The 24,149-nt window shown below is 37.8% G+C and overlaps 1 pseudogene; it reads left to right on the top strand.

The window, feature by feature from the left end:
* Positions 1-18,212: 18,212 nt before the first annotated feature.
* LOC114705911 lies at positions 18,213-19,357 on the top strand (annotated as a pseudogene).
* Positions 19,358-24,149: the final 4,792 nt, after the last annotated feature.

Raw genomic sequence — 24,149 nt, 5'->3', positions numbered from 1 at the left:
AAAACATCTATTTTCAATAAAAGAAAAATAGGAAAAAAAGAAATATCAAAAAAGAAAAAAATGCAGAAATATGTTTTTATAAATTTAGCCACTTTTTCATTCATACCCTGAGATTCTCAAGTAGTGGGACCTAGCCCCACCTCTGAAATGTTAGTATAAATTGAATACAGCAGCCATTTCACATTGGCTCTATCTGATCCTTCCCTTTCCCAGAAGGAATTTCTATTCTGATGAGGATGGGCAGTGGGATGACATAAGGAACCAAAGGCAAAGCCACTAAGGTCAGCTAATTGCAGATTCTATGAGTCTATACTGCAGGTTTCTGCCATTGTTCTGATAAGCACTTGGTTGCTTATGCTGTAATCACCTTCATACTTGGTCTTTGAAGATCGTTAAAATGCCTATGCGGAGGCCATTTGTAGATCAATGTCTCATGGAATGTAGTACATTTATAAAGAAATTAACAATTTAACATCTAAGAGAGATAATTCAATTATATATGTGTTTGTTGTTTCCCTTCCAGGCTCTTTAATTTTAAATTGTTCATTTACCCAAAGAAATGATTTTTTAGCCCACATACTCATGAATCATTTGGAGCATGGGTTGCTGACAAACTTTTAGCAGCTCAATCCAAAAAAAAAATATTTTCTTTAAGATTTATTTTCGATTATTTTCTTTTTTTTTCCTTTTATTTTATTTTACAATACCATTCAGTTCTACATATTAGCCACAGATTCCCTTGTTCTCCCCCCTCCTGCCCCCTCCCCTTCCCCCAGCTTACCCCCCATTCCCACCTCCTCCAGGGCAAAGCCTCCCCTGAGGACTGAGATCATCCTGGTAGACTCAGTCCAGGCAGGTCCAGTCCCCTCCTCCCAGACTGAGCCAAGTGTCCCTGCATAAGCCCCAGGTTTCAGACAGCCAACTCATGCACTGAGCACAGGACCCAGTGCCACTGCCTGGATGCCTCCCAAACAAAACAAGCCAATCAACTGTCTTGCTTATTCAGAGGGCCTGATCCAGTTGGGGGCCCCTCAATCTACAGATTCAATGTAATCACCCTTAAAATACCAACACAATTCTTCACAGACCTGGAAAGAATAATACTCAACTTCATATGGAAAAACAAAAAACACAGGATAGCCAAAAGAATCCTGTACAATAAAACAACCTCTGGAGGCATCACAATCCCTGACTTCAAGCTCTACTATAGAGCTACAGTAATAAAAACAGCTTGGTATTGGCACAAAAACCAATATGTGGACCAATGGAATTGAATTGAAGACCCTGACATTAACCCGCACAGCTATGAACATATAATTTTTGACAAAGAAGCCAAAAGGGTACAATGGAAAAAAGAAAGCATCTTCAACAAATGGTGCTGGCATAACTGGATATCAATGTGTAGAAGGCTGCAAATAGATCCATATCTGTCACTGTGCACAAAACTTAAGTCCAAGTGGATCAAGGACCTCAACATAAATCCAGCTACTCTGAACCTGCTAGAAGAGAAAGTAGGAAGTAGTCTTGAACGCATTGGCATAGGAGATCACTTCCTAAGTATAACACCAGTAGCACAGGCACTGAGAGAGGCAATCAATCAATGGGACCTCTTGAAACTGAGAGGCTTTTGTAGAGCAAAGTATACAGTCAACAGGGCAGGGCGACAGCCTACAGAATGGGAGAGGATCTTCACCAACGCCACATCTGACATAGGACTGATATCCAAAATATATAAGGAACTCAAGAAATTAGACATCAAAATGCCCAACAGTCCAATTAAGAAATGGGCTATAGAACTAAACAGGGAATTCTCAACAGAGGAAACTCAAATGGCTGAAAGACATTTAAGGAATTGTTCAACATTCCTAATCATCAGGGAAATGCAAATCAAAACAACTCTGAGATACCACCTTACACCTGTCAGAATGGCTAAGATCAAAAACACTGAAGACACCTTATGCTGGAGAGGATGTGGAACTAGGGGAACTCTCCTCCACTGCTGGTGGGAATGCAAACTTGTACAACCACTTTGGAAATCAGTATTTTCGATTATTTTTGATCATGTATTTGGGGAGCAGATGGAGTATACATGTGACCACAGGTGCTATGAGGGGTCAGGGGCATTGAACTCCCAACCCAGGAGGTGAAGTTACAGGCAGTTGTCAGCCACCCCATATGGGTCTTAGGAATTTAACTCAAATCCTCTCTAAGGGCAGTTTGGGCTCTTGACCACTGATCCATCTCTCAAGTCCCCAGGGAAATCCTTCATATTCCAAACCACTTTGCATTCTGAAAGATATTAGCCTTCTTTATCCTTCAAATCTTCCATGGAAATATCATTTCCATAGAAATTCATACAGGCATTGCTTCTTGGCTTAGTCACATCACACTTACAGCAAACTGCCACCTTTGGAAAGATAATGAATGTTCCAACAGTATGAGTCCATAGGCACATTACTACAAGACCCACATCTGAGGGTTGTCAAAGCAACCAAAGCTATAATAGTAATAGTCTTCAACACCAACCTCCTTTTATCTGATGAACAAATAAAGACAATTTTTAAAAGGATAGATAAGTAGAGGGATAGATAGATGAATGGATGGATGGATGGATAGATGGGTGGTTGGGAGTGGGGTGGGGGTGGGAGTGGGAGGGTGGGGGGTGGGGGATGGGGGGGCGGGCAGATGGGCAGACGGACGGACAGACGAAAGGACGGACAGACAGATAGATAGGCAGGCAGGCAGGCAGACAGACAGACAGGATCTTGCTATGTAGCCTTGAACTAACCAGGTAGCTTGGGCTAGCCTTGATTTCCCATGCCTCTTGCCTCAGCCTTCTGAATGCAGGCATGAGCCACCACACCAGGCCTATATTCTTGTTTTAGCTCTGACCTTGGTGCTGTGAAATTACTGTTCAGTGAAAGATGCAAGCAATCACAGGACCACTTCATTGTGAGCTTATTTTACTTTCAGAGCTTCTTCAAGGATCTGAGATCCTCCCAGAATGATTAAGCTCTTTGATTTATCAGTTGTTGTGTGGGTCTTGCTTCAGAGGGGTAGATGTCAGCATGTCCAGTATTATTGAAGGCCATGTGATGTCCTTCTCAGCCACTCCAGTTCTGCCACTGTAGTGAGAAGGCAACAGCGGAGAGGTCCTCAAGAAGGGGCCGTAGCTTCATTCTGATGAAACTTTATTTACATAATAGGTAGAAGACTGAGTCTTGGGTCATAGGTTCCCAACTCCTAGGGCTTCTTTTCCTATTTTGCTTCTAATTATATTGCACTCATTTTTCAGATCTGGAACAAATATCCAGTTTTGATGCTAATTTGAAGCACTTAAAGTAGCTTAATCTTTTTAGTCACATGAATGCACATGTATTAATTTTCTTATGAAGTAGCATGAATGTACCTTTCTACTTCTTTTGTGATGGTGAAATTACTGTTCGTGAAAATTTTCTTTAAGCTATTGTGTGTAAAGCCAGTATGGAACTGTTTTGATGATTGCTGAATCTGTGAAATTATTCAGATCAAAAGTTCTTACACTCATAGTCTTGGGAATGAACAGTTTAAATAAAAGAAATATTACGATACTTCTGAAAAGAATTGTTTTCAGACCATCTGCAGGTAAGCACAGTACATGTTTAATTTACATTAAATGGCATCTCTAACTTCTTGGTATCAGCATTTCATCTATCTATCCAAAGTAACCACACAAATCTTCACAGTGAGCCCAATAGAAAACAATGGGTTCTATTCCACATGTGATTTCTAATTGAGAGATAATTCAATCATTCAACAATGTCAAAGATTTTGATCAAATTACTGCTAGCATCCATAGTTATAGAAATCTAATTGTGTCTTTCTCATCTGCTCTCATCGTGTGTAAAGCAGATTTTGCCAGTTTCTTGATGGTTTAGTTTTAATATACAGAAATGTGCTCTTTAAAAAAATGCAGCAGAGCCAGAAAGAAAATGGAGTACACAATCACCGAGCTGTGAAATTCAAAGATCTATTCGAGTCCATTAGCTACAAAACATACATCATCCACTAACACACTGGACAGTGAACAGAGGCCTCTGTGGAGCACAGCATATCCAGTTAAGGGAGGGATAAGCACTCTAGCAAAGGTTGGATGCTGCAGATACCAATTTAGAGATTTCTCAGAAAGGTAGGCAGTGGTGGTAGCTGAGCCGTCCTTTCCAAAGCCGTCTTTTTTCCATCTCCATTAACCACTGTAGGGATTTTATGAGATTCCCTGAGAGATTTCTTTGGTCTTTTTTTTTTTCCTTTTTTCTTTTTTTATATATTATTTTATTTTATAATTAATTTAATTTTACATATCAGCCATGGATTCCCCTGTCCTCCCTCTTCCCACCCCTAGCCTTCCCTCCCAATCCACCTTCCATTCCTGCCTCCACAAAGGCAAGGTCTCCCCTGCAGATTCAGCTCAGCCTGATCTATTCAGTTGAGGCAGGTCCAGTCCCCTCCTCCCTACACTAAGGCTGAGCAAAATGTCTCAGCATAAGCCCTAGGTTCCAAAAACCCAGCTCATGCACTAAAGACAGGTCCTGGTCCCACTGCCTGGGGGCCTCCTAAATAGTTCAAGCTCATCAACTGTCTCATTTATCCAGAGGGTCTGATCCAGTTCCATGGAGGCTCCTCAGCTATTGGTTTGTAGTTCACGTGTTTTCACTAGTTTGGCTATTTGTCCCTGTGCTTTTTCCTTACCATAGAGAAAGAGTAAATATTTGATACACTTTTTATTTTAGGGGATTTAACCATGAGGCTTTTAAATACTTGGTATGTATTAAACATCTTATAAATTTTATCTGAATAACAGGGGTAAATAGGAAAGGAAATAAGTAAGCTTCTGTATTTGGAAACTTAAAGTGGTATTTATGCAGCACAGATTTCAGTACTTTTCAAGGTAAGTGATTCATATTTGTCTTCAGTTCTTAAAGCTCCTCACCAATTAATGCCATGAGGTAGAAATGTTTGAGAGATGCTTGTAAAGATTAAAAATAACTCATTGGAAAATTTTGTTCAGAGTCCTAATCATCCTATTTTTCTGCTGTGCTCTGTGTAGATGTTAAGCTTTCACAGGAGAAAGTGCTAAACTACAATCTCAATAAAGAGCAGTAAAAGTCTCATATGCATAATAAAGGACAGTCAAGGCATGAGATGGGTAGGTGCCATAATTCCACACAAGATTTTTTCCATGTGCTCACACCATTGCACCTCACAGGAAGTGTGTGTATGCAGTGAGGCATTTATAGGCAGAACAATAAACAATTCAGAGAATCCTAACATGACATGTAATAGCTAAAATAAGTCAGAAATTCAGAAGGACTGGATGCCTTCATCCCTTATAACAATGGTGGTTATAGCTATGAGGATCTGGCACGTCTTGGGTGCTTGCTCCATGAACCCTCTGTGTAATGGTTCATCTACATGTTCAAAGTCAGTTCAAAATACTTGGCTCCAGCTTTTAGATCTGTACATTGTCTAGGCATTGGAGAACTTTCTCTAATGTGATATGTGGCCATCCAGCCAATGGCAATTTATTTGTAAAGTTATTAGCAGCTTTAAGTTTGTAGAAAAATGAAGACTAATCAAAAATATACATGATATATGCAGCATTTATTTTAAAGGAAATTTCTCATTATGCAATTATGATCTAACCTGTAAATACTAGAACTCTGTAGTGTTTTATATGAGAAAGATCAATTCATGCTAAATGTTTTAGGTAAAACCTAATCATGAAAGTATATTTTAAGAACTGGAGATGGCTGAGTTGATAAAATGCTTACTGTGCAAACACGAGGGCCCAAGTCTGGATCTCTGGCATAGCTGGATCCCTGGCACAGCTGGATCCCTGGCACCCACCTGCACAGCTGGGTGTGGTATCACATGGAACTAATCTTATTGCAGGGGAAGGAGAGACAGGAGGCTCCTGGAGCTTGCTGGCTAACCAGTGACTGCCAGGTTCAGTGAGGTACCTCATATCTGGAAGTAGAGTGGAAGATGGCAGACAAGGAAACCAGAGGGCTATCTGTGACCTCCCCATGCTTATGTACATATGCATAACCACACGAACATAGGCTCATGTATAACCAGAGACAGAAAGACACACACACACACACACACACACACACTATTTTTCAGATACCAGCAAAATAAGTATCACTATATATAATAATATTTTTATAAGAAAAAACTGAAAAATGTAGACAGTAGATATTACTTGTAGAATTTTTCTTCTTCATCATTTTTCCCTATTTAAAATTTTTCATTACAATAACTTGAGAGCAATTATAACTCCAATTTGAATCTGGGTATTTTGAGGGAATAAATGGGACCCATTCCTTCATGCATGGCCCATAAACACATCATCACCTTAGGAATCTGTTCTGAATTTGAAATTACTTACTGAATGTAATTTATTTCAAGTGGATGTAGCTAAGTGGACATGAAAAGCATAGACTTACTCCATACCCATTTGACCAACACTTCCTGTGGTACAGTGCAGCTTTGAGACAAGTGTGGATGGGATCTTCACTCAGCATCTGAGTAGAAAGTCATACAGTTTGAATTCGATGGCTTTCTCCTTACCAATTCTTTGAATTATGAGTCCTATGCATTTCGATCAATCTTCTTAATGGCAACAATCATTTGTGTGGGGTCAGGTTTTGCCATAACATAGATCAGCATGGTGTAATAACGTTTCTTAGTTAGTACAGCATAACTAATCAACTACTTCCTTTTAATGTGTGATTGGATTTAGTAAAACCATAGTTCAAATAAATGAAGGCTATTGCTGACCTCAAAATGGGACCTAGGTCTAAGGAAACCCTTTAACACAGCAACTGAATGAATTCTTTTCTTCATTCTGCTTTTATCAAGAAATAAGATCTCTCACGCAGCAAGGCTCAGAGTGAAACTGTGAGAGTGTGTTTGTGGGATGACGGCTGGCTGGGATGCTGACTGACAACTGCGATGATGACCGACTGGTGTGCTCTCCAGCTCTGATCTCATTTTTAAAGGAAAACCACAATGTTCTTTGTGCCTGCTTTATATACATGTATGATTTATACAGAAATGCTCACTTTTTCTTTTAGAATGTTATTAAATCAGGACAAATGCTTGCTACAGTCCCATTTATAATAGTGTCACATTATTTCCATGTTGTCATGTGAATAATAGGCAATCAAGAGTGAAAATTTTTCAAAATTGTAGTTCTCTAGATGTTACAATTAAATTAATTACAAACCCCAAATAAACAATTCTTAATCACATAAAACATTTCTGCCACATTATACACACTTTTGTTATGATGTAAATTGAAAGCCAATGGAATATGTTTTAAAATAAATACAGCTACATGCTTCCAAAAACTCTTTTTTACCCTTCATAAGCAAACAGATGCATGAGAAGATGTGCTCCTGATATCTGCTCTTGCTAAAAGTGGTATCTTAGTTTTCAATTTTAATAGTAACAGTTTGATAACCTAAATAATACATACTTCCAATTTCTATATGAACAGTCTACAGCTAAACAATTCTTAAGCACTTCATTAATGAGTGAGCCAGCTTGACAAAATGACCTGCTTCATCAGAGAGTCAAGTGGTCAAGAGGCAGATAATGTTACTAACTAACCAAGAATTATCCAAACCTAGGTCCTAAAGCTCTGGATCTGTGCATAGAGTTAGACAGGGCTGATCTCAGGAACTGTGAAGGTAGGTAGGGGAGGTCAGTAGCCATGATAAGATAAAGAAAGTGATTCTAGCAGTGGCTTCTGGAAAAAAAATGAAAAGGGGAGGGGCAAACTGATAAATGGCCTCACTATTGTCAGGCAAAAGAAATGGGGTTGTCCTTTAATATGCCCATGGCATAAAAAGAAGTCAAGCTTGAACTGGAGTCTAGACTTCCTAAAGCTAGGACGTGGAATGGAATGGTGCTCATCATAACTATCTCCTGGTGAAGAGCTGAAAGTGGATGTCCCTTTGGCACCACGAGATAGTCTCTAGTCACAGAACGTTTGCTGCTAATCAAGGTTGGCTTTGCTGCTGTTTCATGAGATAGTGAGCACTATCCCATTTCACCCCCAGTTAAGTGACCCCAGTATGAGAGGCCAAGGAAGCCATTCCCATAAGAACTGTAGTAAAAAGGCAAGTGATGCTGCCTCATAGTCTAAATTTTGTGCCTTAGAAGTCTCAGCTGGGACTGTTAGATGCTAGGGATTGTGACAGAGCTGGCTGTGCCAAGGCCATATTATCTTTCTAGAAAAGTACCTGGGAGGTGTTTCTAAACATCACAAGTTTTTTTTTTTGGGGGGGGGAGGTATGGATGAAAGAATAGTTGAAAGTAATAAAAATCATATTCTGGGATGAAAGTTGGTCCCATATAAAATATTGTCTTCAATAGTTACACACATTTCAAACTACAAATAGTGATCAATCCTGAATATATACTTTAAATGTACCTCACTACTGGAATGAAATGAGTGATCATCTTTGTAATGACTTGGTCTAAATTCTTCTTTTTGGCCAGATCTACTCATTTAAATTCAACACACATGCAGACACTGCCCTAGGCTCCGAGGCTGTGGGACCCCATCTCTGCTGCTCCGCATCCTGTTCTAAGTACTTACAATTCCTTGGATGTGTGCTGTGCTCAGGCAAGTCCAGGGTTATTACAGAAACTAGTGTGAGCTTAAGTGATCTGAAACCAATACACACCTAGGCTTCTGCTTCAAGTTTTGGTAGAAAATCAGCACGGAAGTTAGCTGGGGCGAGAAGTGGTGTAGAATTGTTCAAGGGAGAGGAAATGGGTCCTAAGTCCTTTTCTTAAGGATGGAATAGATATCAAATGCAAAATTGAGATTTTTATCTTTTGAATTATTCACTGCCATGTACAAGGAAGGTTTTGTTCTTCCCGGGAAGCTGTGCTGTGTAATTCTATCCCTTTTACCGCTCCCCAGGAATGACAAACACTAGAGCCCCCATCTTTTAGGGTTTGAGCTGTATGTCTGCCTCAGCGCTCGGTGTCCTCAGCTCTGCTTCTTATGATTGCACCAACACCGAGCAAAAGACAACAGCCAGATCTTTTCCTGAGCCTGAAGACAGGCGCTGGTTTGGATAAAGATGTATTTGGATGTCTGTTTGTCTGCCTCAATGACAGGATGCTTAGTCTGGGTAGATATAGGATACAAATGTAATCCCAGCTCTAGGCAAGCAAGGGCAGAGGGATGGCTCAAGGTTAGCCTGGGCTACCTAGTGAGCAGGATACCAGTCTTTGCTACATAGAAACATACTGTATTAAAACAAAGAAAAATAAACATATACGAATAAAAAGCAAGTAATTTAAAAGTAGAAAAAGTATGGGAGTGATGTGGGCAAGGTAATTGTTTTTGGCTAAAGAATCTTTGAAGCATTCCATATTTTTCACAGTAACTGTTCAATAATGCAATAAGCTTCCAAACAAACTTTTATTACTTGTAAGAAATACGAACCTTGTAGAAAAGTTAGAGCTAACACATACTCAGAAGACACCTCACCTTTAATCTTAGGATCTCAAAAATGTTATAGAGCATTAGAAAGAGGACCAGCAAACTGTAAAAATCTCAAAAACTCTATCTAAACTGTGTCAAACCATAGTCACTCTGCATTTCTTTCCCCAAACTGATTTTACATTAAAAGCTAATTAGATTTACAATATTTCTTTGTTAACAAACATTTTAAATCCACTTATCTATGTGCTGGGAGAGTTAGTGACTTTTCCCCGAATCTTGTGTTTTGAATTGATTATTCTACTTTGATTTTTGTAAAATGCAGTTTTGTTTATTAATTGTTATTCATTAAAATAACTTACAGTTCTAGATGACAGTCTATCACAAAGAAGTCAAGGTGAAAAGAACTGAAAGCAGCTGGTCACATTGCACCCACAGTCCAAGAGCAAGCAATCCTGAGAAGAACCAGAAGCATACCTAGGAAGCTAATTCTTTGTGGAAGAGAGCCCTGTCTGAGAGGGGAATGGCAGAGCTTTGTAGCCCTGACTCTAAGGCTGTCTCAAATAGCCCAAGCTCACTTGAAATCAAATTCAATTACCCAATACCAGAAAGAAATAATCAAAAATAGAAATCATAATCTATCAGGGAAAATTGTAAAATCTAGTAAGGTATTACTCCATAACAAAATAGAGAACACATGGGTGTTTTCAAGAGAATATTTCCACTGAACATTGTGGACAGTATCCATTTCCCCTTGAAGGTTGTTTGTTCACAATGCTTGTGCCCAGAGTCACTGCTACATATCTCTCTGCATTGCCTTCTCAGTGATCTCTGACAAATAATAGGGAGTTTGACATGAAAATGTGTCATTGTCTTCTGATGCTGGAAACCTCAGTCATCTTTTCAAAGGAATTGTGGTGAAGAGGAGAATAGCTAAGACAGACTAAGAAAAAGTAAATGAAGTCTCTAAGTGATCAGATAGGCTTTCCTCTAGTGACATCACTGTGGACCAGTTGACAGATTAGATTGTTTGTGTGTTTGTTGTTGTTGTTGTTTTAATTAAAGATCACTCTGTGATCTCCTAACACAATCTTTGAAGTTTGGCTATATAGAAGTAGGAAACTATATATTGACAAGGAAAATAGTAACCTTCAAGAGAAAAAAATAAGTCCATTTGTGAAGCTTTTGAAAAAAATAAGTAGTAAATGACAGGTTATTTTGACCAGAACATCTGTGTGATGGATGTGTTTCAATAGTTAGATTAACAGAAATAATGTAAACTTATCTTTATTTAAAATATAGAGACCCCTTTATTTTTCTAGAGTCAAAAGTTTAAAGTAAACTTCTCAAAGTTAATATTTATTTGTCTAGTTCATGGAGAGTGGAAAAAGAAAAACTATCAGCTAAAAAAATTCTCTCTTTAAAGTAAGAGTGAGGAAGAGGTGCTATCCGAAGCAAAAGTCCCATTCAGATCCAAGCAGACATTGAAATGGTGCTAAGGCCACTGACCAAATGTTTGTGAGAGTCTGCCTGGTGTGAAACACTGCCGTGCTTCACAAGAACAGGTAGACTATGCTCGAGTTTAAAAATAGCTCTCACGCTGAAGTTCTATCATATGACAATCATTGCGCCCCAAGACATTCCAAATCTAAAACTCCTAAGTTTAAAGAAACTCAGTGTAAGGGAGTTCACCCCAAAGGACTTAAGTTCATAGATTTTCTTTTCTTTTTCCTGATAAGTGGTTTCTCAATAAAAATCTCCAGTTTGAAATGCTAATGAGAGGATGTGAATTTAACTATCAAATACATTGATGGAAACTGCAACTTGTAGTAGCTCCAGAAAATTCTGTCTTCTGGCTCACAGTGGTTTCTGAATGTGACAACTGACTTTCCCAAAACTGTCGTTGGTAAGAAGGAACCAGAAACTCAGTAAGCTTGAAACTGAAATGTCAATGTCATGCAGTTGAGGGACCACCTCTGAAAGTACTGATTCTGGTTCCTGTGACATGTCAGGTGCAGTCAAGAGGATCCATGCAGACACAGGAAAACCTTCACAAAGGAAACGTGCCAACGATTGCTTGATTTCCCCCAAATCAGAAATTACTCCCTACCAGTTGAACCTCTGTTGGTCTGTTCCCTTTGGAATATCTTTATGGGGACTCCTTAAACTTTGGTGACTGCGGACTCAAACATACTGACAACATTATTCTGGTATTAGAAGCCTCTCTGTGTGTCTGAGATTCTATCTGAAAGACATTATTTTGTGATTCTTGTGCTCTTTCTCATCTAGGACCCTAAACACTTTCCAAATTCCAGGACTTGAAATATTTCTACCACTGTACTTTCTAGAGTAATAATTTTTTAAAAGGGAAATAAATATATTCCACAAAATATAAATGCTAAATAAAAGTAGTTTTTATTGTTAAGAATAAAAAAACTGAACATACTAATAGCTATAAAGAATTTTAACATAATACTACTTAAAAAGGCAAATGAGCACATGCAGTTCTGAGATATAATGCACAGAGGTTCACTATTCTCTTCAGTTTTTATATCCAAAACCAAAAGGGTAATACACACACACACACACACACACACACACACACACACTTGTACATTCATGCACATACACACATATATGTACACAAAACATTTGTTAGTAAACCTGAACTCATAAGCTTTGTGCTATTATCCACTGTGGATATTCACACATTTTTCTGCTGCAATATTAATGTAATTGCAGAGTGCTCTGCCAGATACAGCATGTAAAAGCAAAACGTTTAAATTAAGAACTCACAACCCAAATCCAGGAATATGATTTAAGTGATCATTTCTACTAATTAGACTTAGTCTAGGAATGTAAGAATGGTTTAATAATAGAACATCAATAAACATAAGTCATGTGAAAAGAAAAAAGTATTTGAATAGATGCTGTCAAGATGTTTGATACAATTCCGTTTTCTGCAAATGACTTAAAGTAGTGCAGTTAAACAAGAATTTACCAAAACATTGTAAGTTCAAGAGTATTTACCGAAACCTAAGATAAAGCATTGTCAAATGAAGAAAAGTTGAAAGCTTTTTAGTAACGGATTATCTAACAAGTGATATTTGATCTGCTGGCATTGCTTTTTTAGTTCTATCAATACAGTATGTGACAGCATAACAACCAAACACCACAAGAGCAAAGATACAACACCATCCCATAATCCCATTTCAGGAAATCTTGGACATCAACTAAAATGGTTTCAAATAATAAAATCTAATCAAGTACACATAATTTAGTGCATTTTGATTAACTTTGTCACTTATTTTCTTTGCCTCAGTTTTTTCATCCAAAAAAATAAAAAAATGGAGAAACGTTAAGTGTCTACCCCATTGCCTTACTATGGGGATGAAATGATCCAACACATATACAGTGTCCATAATGCCAAACGAAATATTATCTCTTGCTGTTTCTTATAATAATTACCATGGTTTAACATACTACCTATACACTTGTGTGCACAAGTGTCTGCGATTCAGGTTTGAATTCTCTTTCCTGTAGGCTCCTGAAACCGTTTATATCAACACACCAGCAATCTTCTCTCCATATTCAACATGAAATTTTATGTTCTCATCTGCTTTGATTTCTCGATAGGGTAAAACAAAGGCAGAGCAACCTTTGTCTGTAAAACAGTGTCTTAACTTGGCCGTAATGACATTAGACATGAAAACTTTCCTCTTGCATCATTGAACACTATGTTTAACCACTCAAAAAAACCTATCTCCCAATGCTGAAATGTTCAAGACTCAGAAATTAATTTTATTTTCATAGTTATTTATCCTTCTCTAGGTGATCTTATAAAATAAGTCAGATTGAATTACAAGTGCTGCACTTGTGACATCTGGTATCAACCAACGTATTTATTTTCATTTACTATTTGAAAATGACTTACGTCCGTGAAAGGAACCTCTCTTATTCACTGTTTGCCACAAATTGTAATTGAGGAAAACATTAAAAGGTGGAAAAACTCCCATGTTCATGGATTGGTAGAACTAATGTTATAAAAATAACTATATTACCAAAAGTGAGTTACGGTTTCAACACAGTCCTTATCAAAATCCCAATGACAATTTTAACAGAAATATGGGGAAAAAATCTCAAATTTCACATAAAAATACAAAAGACACCGAATAGTCAAAATAATCATAAGCAGAACAGTGCTAGAGCTATCACAATATCCAGTTTCAAATAATATTACAGGGACAGAAAAAGAAAATAGCATGATACTTGAACAAAAGCAGACATGTAGAACAATAGCTTTAGAACAAAGGCCCCAAGAGATAAACTCACACACTGAAGCCACCTAAGTTTTACAAAGGTTCAAAAAAGTTCACTGCAGGAAAGGCAGCCTCTCTAACAAGTGGTGCTGAGAAAACTTGTCCTCATGTAGGAGAATGAAAATAGACCCAAATCCCTCACTCTGCACAAAAATACTTTCAAAATATGTCAAATACCTTAATGTAAAACTCGCAACTTTGAAAATTCTACAGAAAAGCAAAGGTAAAACCCTTAAAGATATAAACACTGATATGGGTAATCTTTCCCAAAGGACTCAAGAAGCACAGGAACAATCCAGAGTGTTGACAAAAGGGATTACATGAAATTATAAAGCTTTAGCCTGAAAAAGGAAACCAGCATGAGAATGGAGAAGCAACTTACAGCATGGAAGTATATCTCTGCCAACTACTTATCAGACAGAACATTAATGTGTGCAATATATAAAGAACTGTAAAACTTAAACATTCAAAGAATCATCCATTCAATAAAGGAACTAATAAACTGAATAAAAATTCTCATGAAAAGAAATACAAATGTCCAATAAATATTTGAAAAAGTTTTTGACACCCTTAGCCATAAAAGAAATTAAAATTAAAATTACTTTGAGATTCATGGCATCCAAGTCAGAAGAGCTAATGTCAGAAAAAATTGCAACACACACCAGTAAGGATGTGGAGAAAAAGAAACCCATATATTGTTGGTGAGAGTGTACTTGTTCAGTCACAGTGGAAATCAGTACGAAGTTAAAAAAAAAATACTAACCACATGACCCACCCATCCACTTATACCAAAGGACTTAAAGTCTTCCCTTAGAAAGATTCTTGTACATTCATTTTTATTACAGCTCTGTTCACAATAACAAAGAAAGGGAACCTGCCTGGATGTCTACCAATAGATGAAAGATAAAGAAGGTATGGTACTTATACACAACAGAATATCATTTAACAATTAAAAATAAAAATGCAGCATTTACAGGAAAATGGATGGAATAGGAAAACATTTTGTCAAAAGAAGTAAGTCAGGTTTAGAAAGAATGACTATTTTCATTTGTGTGGAACCTAGATTTAAAATTGTGTGTGTGTGTGTGTGTTATGTATGTATGTATGTATGTATGTTTGTATTTGTGTGCTATGTGTACAGTTCATAACACTAGAAAGGAGATTGTGAGAGAAAATAGATTTTCGGGGGGGGGGAGTACTGTAAAGTACAAGTGATCAGAAGCAGAAAGGAGAAGTATTTAGGTGTGGGAAGGGACCAGCAAGAGTGAGGGAGCCGGGAAGAGAGGCATCTGTTAGGACAAAGTAGAATGACACAGAGGTGTGAGGATGCCATAACGAAATCCATCGCTTTGACTATAATGAAGAAATTAATTTAAAAGTGTTTAAAACTTCAAAAAAAATCAATAAACAACCACTTAAACATTTAAAATTTTACCTAAATCAGTATTATTTTAATTAACGTATATATGACAAAATGAATCATTTTACATGAATTCCGTGATATTACCTTTTGTCTCCTAACTTAAGCCAAAATGAAGTTTTAAATAAAAAAAAGTTCTCAAAAATACTTAAATATTTTTGCAATAGCCAAACATAGAAAGAAAAACAATAAAAATAGACACAAAACAATGACATAATCTTAAGGTATTCACCAAGGTGGAATGAACGAGGTAGGTGTGTGCATCCTCTCTTAGAATGCTAGTGATCATTTATGTTCCACTTTTCAATTCTCTAGAGAATCCGTGTGATGCCCAGCTAACGGGAGAGCACGTTGAGAATATCTGCATCCCAGCAGGAAAGGTATTCTAGAGACAAAGTTTGTCCATGTCCCCTAGAGACGGAAAACTGTACTTTAAATACAAGTGCATGCATGATCTTGCGTACATGTGATTTTATTTTTCACTAAATCACTAGGAATCTCAATTTCCAAAGGGGACATAATTATTAGATATTATGGAGTCCTACACTCAGATTTCCTCTTCAAAGCAACTGCCCAGTTCCAAGAATTTTCGACTCTTTCACCAAGGGCTGACCCATGACGGGCTGACATGAGTATATAAAGTTAATCTGTGGAAACTCTGAGGACTCTCTAGAGCTCTGGTCTCAGCTACACAATGTCCTCTGTATAAATTTGCTTTCTTCACATCCTTAAGATGTATGCACGTTAATGTATGTATGTTACAGGGGCAGCCCCCAAGAGCTCACCACACTGACCTTCTGTATGCAACAGCAGGTCTCTGGTCAGTCTCTAGTGAATTAAATCTTAAATGATGTGAGTGTTTTCATAAATAAATACAGAGAATAAAATGCCAAAAAAAAAAAAGGATACAAAGTGAAGTTTTTATACTAGATAACTAAGGGGGTGAAGAACAAATTAAAGAAAAGGACCATGCTTTATTGTACAAATGAAAAAATACAAAGAAATGTTATCTCTTTTGTAATAAAAAATCACCAAGAAAGTATTTTGTTGCTGGTAGAAATGTAACATTCCCACCTACTTTTCTGACACTTTCACCTTTACAGAAGAATCTGGTTTAAAGTTGCTTTTAAATTCCTCAAAAAAATAAGTCACTGGGCCCTTCAAAATGGGCATATGCCACACTTCTAATTTTTTTAACTGACAAAGAATATGATTGATGAATTATTGTTGCTTGTTCTTTCTAATGTATTTTGACTCCTGCAGTTACCAGAATTCCCCCCCCACACACACACACATACACATACATTACTTGACAGCTGAAATTGCACAAATCCTATTCCACTGGAGAGCTAATAGCTTTACCTTGGGTGTCGTTAGCACCATCCATATAAGGAAATAGAAAGTAGGAGGTGTGGATTTTCAAAATATGATAAACCAAGAGTACTGTTAGATGTACCACAAGGTGTGACTTCAGGGCACGCATATTCTTATTAGAATAAACATGCCTCTATTTTGTTTTACTAAAATAATCAGAATTCTGTGCTTTGAGTTGACATCTTTCAAATTATTTTATCAAATTAGAAAATATAAACCTTAGTTGAAATATGTTTTAACTAACATGTTATTCCAGTGAAATACATGGCACAAAAGACCACAATAGGCAGCTAAACATATTTATGTTCAAGAATATTGTAGTTGGGGTGGGGAAGCTATTTGTTTATATGTTTTGGGCCTTAATACTTTTACAACATGATTGTTGATGCTTACATAGATGCACATAAACCCCACCCCCGAATATTTAAAATTAAACACATTAGTGTATTCAATTAAATATAAATTTTAATCAGCTCATGTTGTTTATAATTATGATAGTTAGATTACAGTGGAGAGCTTTGATTTTAGTAATGTTGAAAGTGTCTTTTTCATACTTTGCATATAGACAACTACTTTCATTTAAATATATTTTAAAAGTACCTTTCTCTCTCTCTCTCTCTCTCTCTCTCTCTCTCTCTCTTCTCTCTCTCTCTCTCTCTGTGTGTGTGTGTGTGTGTGTGTGTGTGTGTGTGTGTGTCTTCCTTTTCTTTTTAAAAGGCCACAGGGAAATATTTTGTGTTTATTTAAAAATATATACAGATGATACCCAGGCCTCTTAAATATTTATTTATTTATTTACTTACTTTTTTTTAACCTACAGGTTTTGCTTATATATTACAGCTTCCAGCTTTGTATTTTTTTACTTTCTTTTTCCTTTTCCCTTTTTATTGAAAATAGATTCTTGATTTGACACGCACAGAAACAACCCCAAGAAAGACAGGGTCCTGCCTAACACCAGCGGGCTAAACCTGCGGCTGAGGATTGGCGGGCACTAAGCCACTGTGTGCCCTGAGTCCGCAGCGCAGCACCAGTATTGTGTAATGTAGCATGAATCTTAAAGAGTCTTATTAATAAATTCAAACCTGAGGCCAATTATTGAGGTGAATGCTGGAAGATCAGAGAAGCAGAACAGGCCACAACTACCTCACCTGGCCAGTTCCTCAGCTGATCCTTTTTCCTCAGACTGGAAGCTTCTGAGTCCTCATCCAGAATGAGTCTCAGCTGAACTGTGCTGCTCAAAGCCTAAAAGCTTAACCAGCCAAATGCTGCTAGTTTCTGGTCCTCACGCCTTATATACCTTTCTGCTTTCTACCATCATTCCCTGGGATTAAAGGCTCGCTTTCTGGGATTAAAAGCGTGAGTCACCATGCTTGGCTGTATTCTTGAACACATGGATTTCTGCCTCTGGAATGCTAGTATTAAAGGTGTGTGCTATCACTGCCTATCCTCTATGTTTAATATTGTGGCTGTTCTGTCTCTGACCCCAGATAAGTTTATTAGCGTGCACAATATTTTGGGGAACACAATACCACCACAGTGTAAGTGCCAGGAAGCCACTGTGTCAGCAAGTTGAGAGAGAAACTGAGGCAAGATGTCAGACCAGAGTGGGAAGAAGAAAATGTCCAAGCTGTCCGGGTCAGCCAGGGCTGGTGTCATCGTTCCAGTAAGTCAGTTGATGCGATACCTCAGAAAAGGAACATTCAAGTACAGATCAGTGTTGGCGGACCGTCTACATGTCATTGAATACCTGGCAGTGGAAATCCTAGACTTGGCTGGGGATGCCACGAGGGACACCAAGAAATCCCGGATAGACCCCAGATGCATCCTGCTGGCTGTTGCCAATGATGAAGAGCTCAACCAGCTGCTGAACAGAGTGACCATCGCCAGTGGGGGTGTCCTCCCGAGAACTCACCCTGAACTGCTGGCCAAAAAGCGAGGGACCAAAGGAAAGTCAGAAACGCCCTTCTCCCCACCCCCAGAGAAAAAAGGAAGGAAGGTCACTTCGGGCAAGAAGTGAGGTGAGAAATCCAAGGCCATCAAGCCACGGACGTTCAAGAAGTCCAAACCAAAGGACAGCGATAAAGAAGGAACATCAAGTTCCACCTCGGAAGATGGGCCGGGGGATGGTTTCACCATCCTGTCTTCCAAGAGCCTGGTTCTGGGGCAGAAGCTATCCCTGACCCAAAGTGATATCAACCATATTGGCTCCATGAGGGTGGAGGGCATCCTCCACCCAACCACAGCCGAAATTGACCTCAAGGAAGAGTTAGGAAAAGCCTTGGAAAAGGCTGGGGGTAAAGAGCTCTTGGAAACAGTAAAGGAGCTTCTCAAATCCCAAGGCCCTTTGGAAGTTGCTGAAGCTGCCGTCAGCCAATCCAGTGGACTCGCAGCCGAATTTGTCATCCACTGTCACATCCCCCCGTGGGGCTCCAACAAATGCAAAAAACCGCTGGAAGAGACCATCAAAAACTGTCCTCAGCTGAGGACAAGAAGCGGAAGTCCATCGCCTTCCTGCCTTCCCCCAGTGGCAGAAACTGCTTTCCCAAACAGACAGCTTCCCAGGTGACCTTCAAGGCCATCTCTACCCACTTCGACAACTCGAGCGCATCCTCACTGAAGAACATGTAATTCCTGCTCTTCGACAGCGAGATGGCCAAGCTGGACACCAAGGAGCTCTCCAGAGGGGACAGAGGAGGACCAGTGTCATGTCACAAGAGCGGGTTTTTATTTTTTTAAAGGATTGGGGAAGGGTGACATGGTGGGGGAGCAGAGGGTGGCTGAGAAGGTAGCAAAGGCCATGGGAACAGGTCCAGCCAGCCTGGGGAAGTGTCCACTGCATTTTATATTCTCTTTACAAAGGGCCTCTCCTGAAATTAACCAGGTCTCCACCAGAGGTTTCTTTCCATGTGTTTTCTTCCTGTTGTTTTAGAACTCAGAAAACAAACAAACAAACAAAACAAAACAAAAACCATAGACCTTGTTTAGATTTAAAGCTCTCTCTTTCTCTCTCTCTCTCTCTCTCTCTCTCTCTCTCTCTCTCTCTCTCTCTCTCTCTCTCTCTCTCTCATGCACAAAAGTCTTTTCAAAGGTCTTAAGACTTTGGTTCCTCTTTTTTCCAATTGAAGAGGATATATTGGCCACTTGGGTGTATTGTTATCTCCCTCAGTGAAGAGAAGGTGGGAAAGACATCCCAAGGTGCTTTTCTGTTATAGAGTCCCCTCCCTGACCTCTAAAATATGTGTAACTACACCTAAAAAGGATTTTTGCCTCAGGATCTTTCCCCAGTTCTTCCCCACCTCTGTTTCCAACTGGATCCACTCCCTTTCTATTTCTCATTGGAAAAGATGGTTTTTGTTTTATCTTACTATATTTTATTTTATTATGTTTTGTTATTATCTCCTAAAAGTACTTTTCTAAATACTAGGAAGGTTACATTGCCTACCTACTGCCAGAGAAACACCAGCAAGTTCCTATTCCTTCTTTAAAACATAGGGAACAGGTCCCTAGCATATGTTGAGTGCCAGTAGAGGCATAGATTTTCTATGACAGTAGTAGTCATTGAAATTCCCTAAATTAATTCAATGCATGAAATAATGAAGTATAAGAATTGTTCGAAAATCTTTAAATGATGAATATGTGACCAAACACTGTAGCTGGAGTTATCTCCAGTCCTTCCCGGGCCCACAGCCACTCAGACCCAAATAAACACACAGACACTTATATTATTTAAACTGTTCGGCCTAATGGCTTAGGCTTCTTGGTATCTAGTTCTTATATCTTAATTTAACCCATTTCTATTAATCTATAAGTTGCCATGTGGTGTGTAGCTTACCAGTAGTTTTACATCTCGCTTCCTCTGTGTCTGGCTAGCGACTCCTGACTCAGCCTTCCTGTTCCCAGAATTCTCTTCTCTACTTATCCTCTCTATACTATACTTTCTGCCTGGCTACTGGCCAATCAGTGTTTTATTTATCGGTCAATCAGAGCAACACATTCACAGCATACAGAAAGACATCCCCAGCAAAACATGACTTCATGTCAATAAAAAACAAATTTGCTTCTCCCAACTCACTGGTATTTAGAAATAAATTAATAATAGATAGATAGATAGATAGATAATAAGAATGTAAGAGGCAATTAAATTTAACTGTATTGCATTACTATTGAGACCATGCAGTACTGACCCTTCATGCTTTCTAAATTAAGGCCAGAAATTGGCTGTGGTGGCAGGCACCTATAATCCCAGCACTCTGGAAGGAGAGCTGGAGGACGAGGAGTTCAAGGCCATCTGGGGACCCATGGACTGACTCAAAAGATTCAAACCAAACAAAATAGATTAAGAACACAAAATAAAATACTGCAGATAAAACTGTTTAAGTATGTATTATGTGTTAAAATTCCTAACATGTTTGAAATTTCTAAGATCAACACAATGATTTTTTGTACATCATCTTATGCATATCTGTATAAATATAATATAAATGTCTGAAAAACACCATTTTGTTACAACAATTTTTTTTTGTTTAAATAAAAACTTTAAAGTTACCTAAGTGTCAAAAGTATATCGTAAATCAGCTTTTTGGCTTAAAACAAACTTTGTATGTGATTTATTTCTTTTGTAAGTAATACAAGATGGTAGGCTCTAATGTCACCAATTAATGAATGACTTGTCTTAGAGAGCAAGCATCAGAAAGAGGAAGCCACAGTGTAGACACCCAGTGCTAACTACAAAACAATACCCAGTTATAAAATGTATGGTGCATTCTAACTATGCTTTCTTACAGCCTGTGGGACTCCAACCCAGCTTCAAAAACAAGGGAAGTGCTACCTCTCTCAAAATTGGTCAAGAGAAAACTCTAAGTACTTCTAGCCTTATATCTGACTGAGGAAGGGTTTTTTATACAGATATGCCACAAGAAAAAAAGAGTCCAGAATTCATTTCTTGGATTTTAAACTTACCACTTTTATCATAAATTAATGTAAGTGAATTAAGACTCATGTAGTTCCAAAACTGTTATTAAATCTGTGCAGTTTGGCACTAAGAAAATGAATGTCATCTCTCTTGTGTTTGGTAATGTAATTTCTTCTTAATAGTCTTTACTCAGTATATGTCAAGGCAATTATTCTTGTTGACACCACCCAGCTGCAAATGACAGGAAAGTGGTAGATCCTTATGTAGAACCAGATAATCCTAAATTTAGGATGCCTAAGAGTCTTAGAAATAGAGGGCCTATGGCCAGCCAGCCAATGATTATACATTTTCTTGACATCATTAATTTTAACAACTAGTTCATTGCTAAAATATCACAAAAGGTTACATTTATATATTTGTGCACACATGTACACATGTCAGTAAATGTGTGTGAAACAATAATTAAATAAAACGAAGCTATTAATTTGAGAATGAGGAGAAACACAGAAGGAGCTGGAAAGAGGGAAATTAGGAGGAACTGGAAGGAGGAAAGGGAAGAGGTAAATTATAATTGAATTTTAATTAAAAATATATTTAAAGTGGAAAAACTTAAAAATAAGGAGCCAAGTTTAAAAGTAAAAATCAGGACTTCAAATTTGGGGCATGAGACTACAAATATCTATATTAAGTTTAAAATAAGAAAATTTAATATTGTCACCACAAAATAGAAATAAGAATTACACCCGTCTTTTATAAAACTATAAGTCAGTCACATAAAATACTTAAATTTATGAAAAATTCAAAAACAATAACAAAACAAAATATATCATACTGTGGCTTTTGATTTCCTAGACTATGTACACAGGCACTAGGGGGTACACTTCAAGACTGAGAATAAGTACATTTTAACTATTTATTTAAAGTGATATTTGATAACAATTTTGGGCTGGAAATTCACTAGGAGTTATTAAAATGCATTTATGACTAAAACTAATTTTTTCACAATGATTTTATTTGAGGAAAAATAACAAATTTTGTCATAACTGGTCTAAATTTTTTAGATTGCACAGTGTCAATTAGAGAATAGAAATATCAGCAAAGAATGCCCCTTTTCTCTGGTATTGCACCAAACATTCCAAACATATCATATTTTTATCATTCTTATTGTCTCCTCTTCAGGCAAGATAAGAGGAGTGGACATAGGTGGTAATGGAAAATGACTTGTTCTAAGTAAACATCAAGAATATTCAACTCAATAGATGGATTTTCCTGGCCAAAATTAATAATGATAACTTGAATTGATAATCTTGAAAAATAGGCTACAACCTTTCTTCTGTATGAGTTCTATTAAACTAGAAAAATAGAAACACATCCTTATCCATCATTTTTATTACCTTATTTGAAAGTCTATTTTAAAGAAAGAAAAATACGTAGAAAAGAATTCCTGATTATCACATTAGAAACACTACAGATTAATCTGAAAAGCTATGCTATAAAGCTTTGAAACAAATTATTTCATAATTTACAATATTATTATAATTTGAAAATTCCTTTCTCTTGTGGTGGTTTAAATGAGAATGGCCCAAACAGGTTCATATATTTAAATGCTTATTCCACAGTTGGTGGAACTGTTTGGGAAGGATTAGAAAATGTGGCATTGTTGGAGGAGATATGTTACTAGGAGTGGGCTTTGAGGTTTTGAAAGCCCACACTGCTCCCAGTATCTGTCTGTCTGTTTATCTATCATTCATCTATCTATCTATCTATCTATCTATCTATCTATCTATCTATCTATCTACCTACCTACCTACCTACCTACCATCAATCATCTGTCGATCATCTATCACCTATCATCTATCATCAGTCTATCTATCTGTCTATCTATCTATCTCTCACTCTCTGCCTCCCGCTTGTGGATCAGGAATAAGCTCTTAGCTACTGACCCAGCAATATACCTGCCTGTCTGCTGCTTACTGCCACACTCCTTTCCATAATGATCATGGACCAACCCCTTTGAAACTGTAAGCAAGCCCCCATAAACCCTTTCAATTAGTTGCCTTGATCATGGTGTCTCTTCACAGCAACAGAAAAGTAATCAAAACATCCATACATACACATTTTATGTTAATATTGCTCCCTGCTGTAAACTATACTTTGCAATATTGTATGTAGGCCATTACACAAATCCATTATGCTAAAAGGAGGTATGTCATTTTACCTTTTTCAACTGACCATCTAAGGAATTGTGAACTTTTCTTGCAGATATCTCCTTTTTGAAGTTAAAATTATTGACATCCAAAAGAGTGTTGTTATGAAGTAAGGAGGAGAGCCCAGGACAGAAAGAATAATGAAAATATCTCAGTAGGGTCATATCCACAATGTGATGATGTAACCAGGCATGTTTCATCCATAGTTAATTTCAGGGAGAAATCACATAACATTGTACTTCCTTATAATATTGTATTACCATCACCTTGAGTACTGATAGCTTACCAGGTTGTTGTGGCTGCAGCCCCACCATGATATCGCATACATGCCTGTCACAGGTTTGGAAGTCAGATCATGACCTCAGTCACATCTTACAGTCCAACAGTGCTAGCCAGTTCTGAGTGTTAG

The sequence above is a fragment of the Peromyscus leucopus genome, chromosome 4 (assembly GCF_004664715.2).
Source record: "Peromyscus leucopus breed LL Stock chromosome 4, UCI_PerLeu_2.1, whole genome shotgun sequence".
Lineage (NCBI taxonomy): Eukaryota > Metazoa > Chordata > Mammalia > Rodentia > Cricetidae > Peromyscus > Peromyscus leucopus.
This window is presented reverse-complemented; position numbering and strand designations above follow the sequence as displayed.